Source organism: Galeopterus variegatus, unplaced genomic scaffold (assembly GCF_000696425.1).
Source record: "Galeopterus variegatus unplaced genomic scaffold, G_variegatus-3.0.2 Scaffold26348, whole genome shotgun sequence".
Lineage (NCBI taxonomy): Eukaryota > Metazoa > Chordata > Mammalia > Dermoptera > Cynocephalidae > Galeopterus > Galeopterus variegatus.
Window position 1 is genome coordinate 1 of NW_007752459.1, and position 7,502 is coordinate 7,502.

Here is a 7,502-nt window from a genome sequence, read left to right on the forward strand (position 1 = left end):
TATTTTCCTTCCAATGACATTTAAAAGTTAATTGACATGGTTTAATTTCATTCTATTTAATGTCAGATTTTTAAAAAATTGAGGTAAGAGTATTTCCAGCGTGTTTCTTAAAAGGATAAAAGAGAGTTGTTAGTTCAGTTCTTGTGATAACAGAAGCTGTATTATAACCTCACTTTGCTAGAATAATGTCAGGGATATGAGTCTAATGCAGAAAAATGAACCTTTATGACATAGGTGCCATATGTTTTTAAATATACCTGCCCAACAAGTTATTTTAATCCCTTAGTTTTAAATATACCTGCCTAGCAGTTTATCTTAATCTCAGTGCAGATAAGTAAGCAAGACCTTGTGCCAATGATGATATAAAAGGTATGTGGGTAGGAATCAGGATGAAGTGGGAGAATATTCCTCACCCTTCCAGAAAGAATTCCCAGAAGTATTCTTCATGGTTCTTGGCCCCTTCTGGAGAACACATGAAGGGCAGATGGGTTAGCATCTCATGCGCTTGAAGCCTGGGGACAGGGACACTGTATAAGTCACTCTTTGTGTGGTCTGTTGGGAAGTAGAGCTGTCACTAGTGAATCTGGGAGCTGAACAGCCATCTGTGCAGCCTTAGAAGACACTGGTGCCGCCCAGGGTTTATTAGTTGTATAGCAGACAATGCCCTCATTATGCCAACACGATGTAAATGTAATAAAGATGATTGGGTTTTCTGTTAGCCTCTTCATTTGTACCAAAAGCAGCATGTCTCTACTAAAAAGATGAGAGCAGGAAAGAACCCAAGGAATTCACCCAGCCAACTGTCTGCCTTTATATAGTCCAATGTGAGATTTGACAGGCCCCCCTTGAGGGCCACTGTTGCTGGCACATTACCTCAGTTGCTTGGCCTCACTTGAGAGTTCATGTAACACACTGAAAATTCAGAAGCAGAAATTAGTCTAACTGATTTGCCATGGTTGCAATAGCAAGGGAAGGAAGTGGAGTGGGACTAACCAAGGCCATCCTGGTTTTGGCAGTTGGTGCACAGATTTCTGTGGACAGTTCTGGGCAAGGGACCCAAAGCCCAGCTGGGCCTGGCTGAGGTGCCTCTGCTGGGTCCTTCAAATACACATCCGTAGTGCAATTTTGGCTTTATTTTATCTAGATTTACTAGATTTGTACAGGATATATGAAACCTACACTGTCTTAAAGACTAACCTCTGTAAAAGAGGAAACAGGGTCTTAATCCAACTTTCTAGAACATTTTATGGTAACTGATTTTATGTTTTCTTTTGCTGAAATTTGGAAGGCCCATCTCTTTTGTCTAAAGCCTTTGTGGGGCACATGGAACCATTTTTACACAGCAGACTTTTCAGTCATGTTTTCCTAATTTGCCTCTATGGGTCCACCTGGTAGCTTCATGTTTAAAATGGTTGCTGGCAGCCTCTTCCCTCAGCCTCTCTCCTTCCCCCAGTCTGCCATGTCTCAGTAACACCAGTGTGGGAGGGTCTCCAAGGAAGCAGAGCCCCAGTTGTGGAAGTCCATACATGACACATGAAAGATGAGTTGCAGGCACTCCTGCCATAGGGAGCTCCAGCCTTAATAGGTCTTTGTACAGAGAATGTTGATGTACAGAGTTGGAAAATGAACTGTTTTGTGATTGACCTTCCAGAGAATATTGATGTACAGAGTTGGAAAATGAACTGTTTTGTGATTGACCTTCTTGAAAAAATGAGTGTGCCTAGCAGTGCTTATCAGGTGAGTACAGCCAGTTGGAGGCCAGATTCTGTGAGGGAGGAATGGCCTGGAAATAGTCTTTAGTGGTTAGTTCCTCTGCACAGTATCATTCATGAAGCACATGGGTCAATATCATCATTCCCTGTAGCTCAAATCAACCAGATTGCCTGACAATGAAGGCTTGGATGTTGCTGAAAAGTGCTCACATTTCTACGAGGCCTATGAAAGCCTCAAACACAGTTCCTGTTCTATAGAAATAAGAACTTATGACTGCTCCAAGGTCTCTGTGTGAAGGCAGATTTGAAAAGGACCAGATTTTAAAACAGGATCTGGGTGGAAAGAGAATGAAAAGCAAAAAAGCCTCTGAGCAAACTGTAGAACAGTGTCACCATATATTCTCAGTGGCCCTCTGTGATTGAGTGGGTACAGTTATGTAAAATTTTATCACTGGGGCAGAAAATTTTTTTTTCTCCCTTTCTACCTAGAATGAGAAAATACCTAATCATGGTAGAGTTGTCAACTTACTAAGTAGACAAAAGCAAATGAAATGCCCTAGAACAATTCCAGCCTGACTCTTTCAGGAGTGCTCAAGTTTGGGGATGTGTATCAAGCATTAACTCTAGGATTGGGACCATGAAGACTTCAGCTGCTTTTAGCTAATCATTGTGCCTTTTGGAGGGTCTCACAGTGGAGGCAGGAAAGGAGATTAGGAAGTAATGTAATTTTTGCTGTAGGAGTTGCTGTTGTTATTTATCACCTACATGTTACCTCCCTCACTTGATTGTTACAGTTATTGAGTCAGTGACTAGTCAGCCCCTGTATCTACAAAGTCACAATTGCTGTGACCTGGTTTTCTCTTTTACTTTATAGATATGGAACCCATACACATGGACTATTTAAGAAGATAGGAATTCCTGGGCCAACACCTCTGCCTGTGCTGGGAACAATTACAGGCTACTTCAAGGTGAGTGTTGTTTGAGCTTCTTTTTTTTCTTATGGTCACAAGTACCAGGTTAGTTCCATCATTAGAAGTGTCACTCCTTGGGAGGAAGTTCTTAAGTTCCACACGTTCCACACAAGTATTTATTTGTCTACTGTATTATAGTGACCTTGAAGAAGAGATGTACAATATTTTTAAACCCCTGTGTTCCCTAGTGGCCTGATGGACTTTATGATTTTGTAGGGTGGGCTTGGCCGGTTATAGCTTCTCCCCTTCAGAGCTGCTGGAGGTTTGGTTTAGTGAGAGCAACGGAAGAGGGATAGTCGTGCTTGTTATGCTGAAAGCAGGTGGAGAAGACTTTGCCCCTTCTACCTCTTCACCTTTTCTCATCAAGTCCTCAGAAGCCATCGGGCTGGCCACAGAGTTCTGCTGAGTTGGCACAGCCCATAAAGGCAACGTGACCGAGTACAATGAGCACACAGCTCTGGATCTCCACTGGCCCAACTCCAACTGCCCCTTGCAACCTTCACACTTCTTCTGAGCACTTGATAATGTACTTGCCTTTGATATTTCACTGACCTAATATCCTTGTTGGCAACGAAATATTTCAAACATAGAAAATATTATGGGGAATGGTATAGGAAATGCCCATGTATGAACCACCTACACTTAACAAAGGTTCTAATATTTGAAGAACTATTTTTTCTTTGAAGAGCTATTTTCTCTTTAATTGTCTCTTCCATGTTTGAGCTGCATTACCTTTCATTTTATGAAAGCTCAAGTGGTTTCCGTGGACAGAATCTGGCTGTGTGTTTTACCCTAAATTGAACTAGGAGCTACCATTGCTGTGTAGCTAAGGGTATAGATACCCCAATATAGCTCAGGGTATAGATTGTGTTAATATGTCAGGGTCAAAGTCTGCATTCCTGGGCGTGGCTCCAGCTGCAGAATCTGGCTTGTGAGGTTTAATCAGCTCTGTTTTCCCAACACAGGTTATATGACGGTCGACAGCCTGTGCTGGCTATCACGGATACAGACATGATCAAAACAGTGCTGGTGAAAGAATGTTATTCTGTCTTCACAAACCGGCGGGTAGGCATCCATTTTTAAAATTTAAACTGTGTGTTTTACCCTAAATTGAACTAGGAGCTACCATTGCTGTGTAGCTAAGGGTATAGATACCCCAATAAAGCTCAGGGTATAGATTGTGTTAATATGTCAGGGTCAAAGTCTGCATTCCTGGGCGTGGCTCCAGCTGCAGAATCTGGCTTGTGAGGTTTAATCAGCTCTGTTTTCCCAACCCAGGTTATATGACGGTCGACAGCCTGTGCTGGCTATCACGGATACAGACATGATCAAAACAGTGCTAGTGAAAGAATGTTATTCTGTCTTCACAAACCGGCGGGTAGGCATCCATTTTTAAAATTTAAATAGATATTTTTTTTATTTTGAATTACTTACAGACTCACAGGAAGTTGCCAAAAAAATGTACAGCGAGGTTTCCTGCACACTTTTTCCTGTTTCCCTGATGGTAACATCTTGCATAATGTCTTGCGTCACTGTAAAGTATATCCTGTTGTTATATTCACAGGAAATTGACCTTGATACCATCCACTGAGATTATTCAGATTTGTGCAGTTTTATATGCCTTCTTTCATCTGTGTGTGTGCATGGGTGTGTGTAATCATCTGTGTGTGTATGGGTGTGTGTAGCTCCATGCAGACTTATCACATGTAGATTTGTATAACTACCAGCCCAATCAATATACAGAACTATTCCATCACCATGACGCTTCCTCTTGCCTCTGATAGTCACGATGTGTAGCTTGTCTTTTCCTCTTAAAAGGCTCTTTATCAGAAAAAAAACTTGTTTTTATTTTCAGGAGGCCACCTTATCTATTTTCCATTTATGGATTGTGCTTTTATAGACTGTCAATCTTAAAGTTTTTTTTCTAGCCCTCCTATGTTGTTGTTGTTTTTCCCTAAAAGCTATATAGTTTTATGCATTTAAGTCTATGATCCATTTTGTGTTCATTTTTGTGTGTGGTATGAGGTTTAGGTCAAGGCTCAAATTTTTGTATTGTGTTTTTTCTGTTATCACAAATTGATTGTTGTTACATAGAAATGTGGTTGATATTTGTGTATTAATCTAATATCCTACAACCTTGCTGAATTCACTTATGATTTTTAGAGTTTTTTTTTAATATATCCCTTGAGATTTTCCACACCAACAATTGTTATCACCTGAAAATAGGAACCCTTCTAGTTTTTCATATACAGTATTTGTAGTGGATTGAATTGTGTCCCCCCCGAACTCCCTAAAGGTTGAATTATGTCCCCCTAGTTATTTTTTTTTTTTAGATGACCAGTAAGGGGATCTTAACCCTTCATTTGGTATTGTCAGAACCATGCTCTTCCAAGTGAACTAACTGTCCATCCCTACACAGGGATCCAAGCCCTTGGCCATGGTGTTATCAGCACCACACCCTCCCAAGTGAGCCAGGGGCCAGCCCTCCCCAAGTTTTGTGTATTAGAAACTTAGTCCCCACTGTTAAGAGGGTGTGAGACCCTATTATGGTAATTGAAAGGTGGAGACTTGAAGAGGTGATTGGGTTGTAGGACCCTGCAGTCATGAATGGATTAAAAATGGTGGTCACGAGTGTGGTTCTGAGGGCTTTAAAAGAAGAGAGTATGTCTCTCTTGCTCTCTCTGCTTCCATCTTCTTGCAATGTGAGACCCCTGGGTCACTGTCACTACTACCAGATGGACTTTGGACCTTCCATCCTCAGAACCTGTAGCAATAAATTTGGTTTTCCTTTATAAATCACCCAGTCTCAAGTATTTCTGTTATAGCAACACAAAAAGGATTAATACAATATGTATGCCTTTTATTTCTTTTTCTTGTCTTATTGCACTAGCTAGGACTTCTACTATGATGTTGAATAAGAGTGGTGACAGCAGACATTTTTTAATTGATCCTGACATTAGGGGGAAAGCATTCAGTCTCTCACCATTAAGTGTGTTTGAAGCTAAAGATTTCCTTCGTACATTGTCTTTATCAAGTTGAAGAAGTTTGTCTCTTTTCTTAGTTTGTGAAGTTTTTATCATGAATGAGTGTAGAAAGTATATAGTTACAAATATATATAGATTTTTAGAAGATTAAAGAGAGTTTCAAGCAAGTTGACTTGATAGGCCAGTTCCAAAGTTGGAAATATAATTATCTTTTTCTTTTTCCTTCTGTAGCTGGGGGATAAAGTAAGGGAAAAAGACTTCCATGTAATTGCATTATTTGTTCAGAATCTTTTAAGTATTAACTACTATTTCAAAAAATAACCATATCAAAGCATTCATTTTTTCAAGCTGCTCATGCTGTAGATATATGTGAAAATAGAACTGGTCTGAGGTGAAATACACTTTGCCAAGGCCATCAGACTATCAGGGTATCTGTCAGCAGTCCCTCTCTATTCTGTGCTGCCCTGGAGGATGTACTAAGTCTTTTTCCTGTCTATACCCCTGGAAGAACAGCTTTCCTACCACACGGTACATTTGCACTTAAATGGAGACTGCAATATCAAGGCTGGAAACCACACCAGGTAGCCAGGTTTCTCCTCCACCCTCACAGGAGCCTAGGCACTTGGGAAAAATCTTTATTGAGCATTCAGCACAGGACCTGCCAGCTAGTAGCCAGTCACTAAATATCTGTTAAATAAGCATTTGACAAATTTTCTACATCTGTGGAGACCTCCCAGACTCACGTAGGGAAAAATGTCTTTTGCTTTGGACTTTAGCCGTTTGGTCCAGTGGGATTTATGAAAAGTGCCGTCTCCATATCTGAGGATGAAGAATGGAAGAGAATGCGAACGTAGCTGTCTCCAACCTTCACCAGCGGGAAACTCAAGGAGGTAATGAAATGAGAGGATTTTTAGTTAGAAACATAAGGAATGACTGGGGACAGGTAGAGAGTAAATTGTCCATTTCCAATGGGTAGTCCCCTGAGTTTGAGCTTCCTAAAAATGGTCTTTTATCTTATGTCTCAGAAGGAACATCATATAATTTATTATAAAATGTCACTAACTTCCTCATGTTTGGAACAGCCATGTCCTTTTGGGACTTGAGAGTATGCATTTAACTATGTGTGGTGCTATGTTTTGTGCTTAGATGTTTCCCATCATGCCTTTTGGGACTTGAGAGTATGCATTTAACTATGTGTGGTGCTATGTTTTGTGCTTAGATGTTTCCCATCATTGGCAAATATGGAGATGTGTTGGTGAAAAACCTGAGACGGGAAGCAGAGAAAGGCAAGCCTGTCACCATGAAAGAGTAAGTAGGAGTGCAGCCTCTGGGCTTCTGAACTGTGTCACAAAACCCTCCAGCTGCGTGCCATGGAGCTGAAATCCCCACTGTGGAATTTCTTCAGTGAACAGACAAAAGCAGGTGTGTGGTGTTACAACTCCAGTGGGCCACCCTAGAAGGGATGGCTCACAAGAGAAGGCAGGGCAGCCAGGGGGAGAAAGGGACTTCTCCTCTGTATTACATCTTCACACCACTTCTCCTTCCTCCAGGCTCAAAAGAGAGAAGGCTCTTTAAAGGCTATGGGTAGGGCAACCATATCACTTATTGTCAAAGCTAAGATATTTTTGAACTATGCAGGAACTACAGCTGTAACTGGGGACATGTGTTCTCTTGGCTATAGGATCCCCCAAATCCATTTTGGAGTGATGGACTTTGGATCTCCCATCCTTTTTTTAAAACCAGGAATATTCTTAGTTCTTACATTTTACAGAAATGATTATGGCCTCAGGGCTTCCTCAGATGCCTGTGGTTGGGGAAGAATGGATCCTTCAGTA

General features: G+C 41.1%; 1 pseudogene; it reads left to right on the forward strand.

Annotated features, from left to right (window-relative positions):
• Positions 1–1,623: 1,623 nt before the first annotated feature.
• Positions 1,624–6,979, forward strand: LOC103583705 (annotated as a pseudogene).
• The last annotated feature ends 523 nt before the right edge of the window (positions 6,980–7,502 follow it).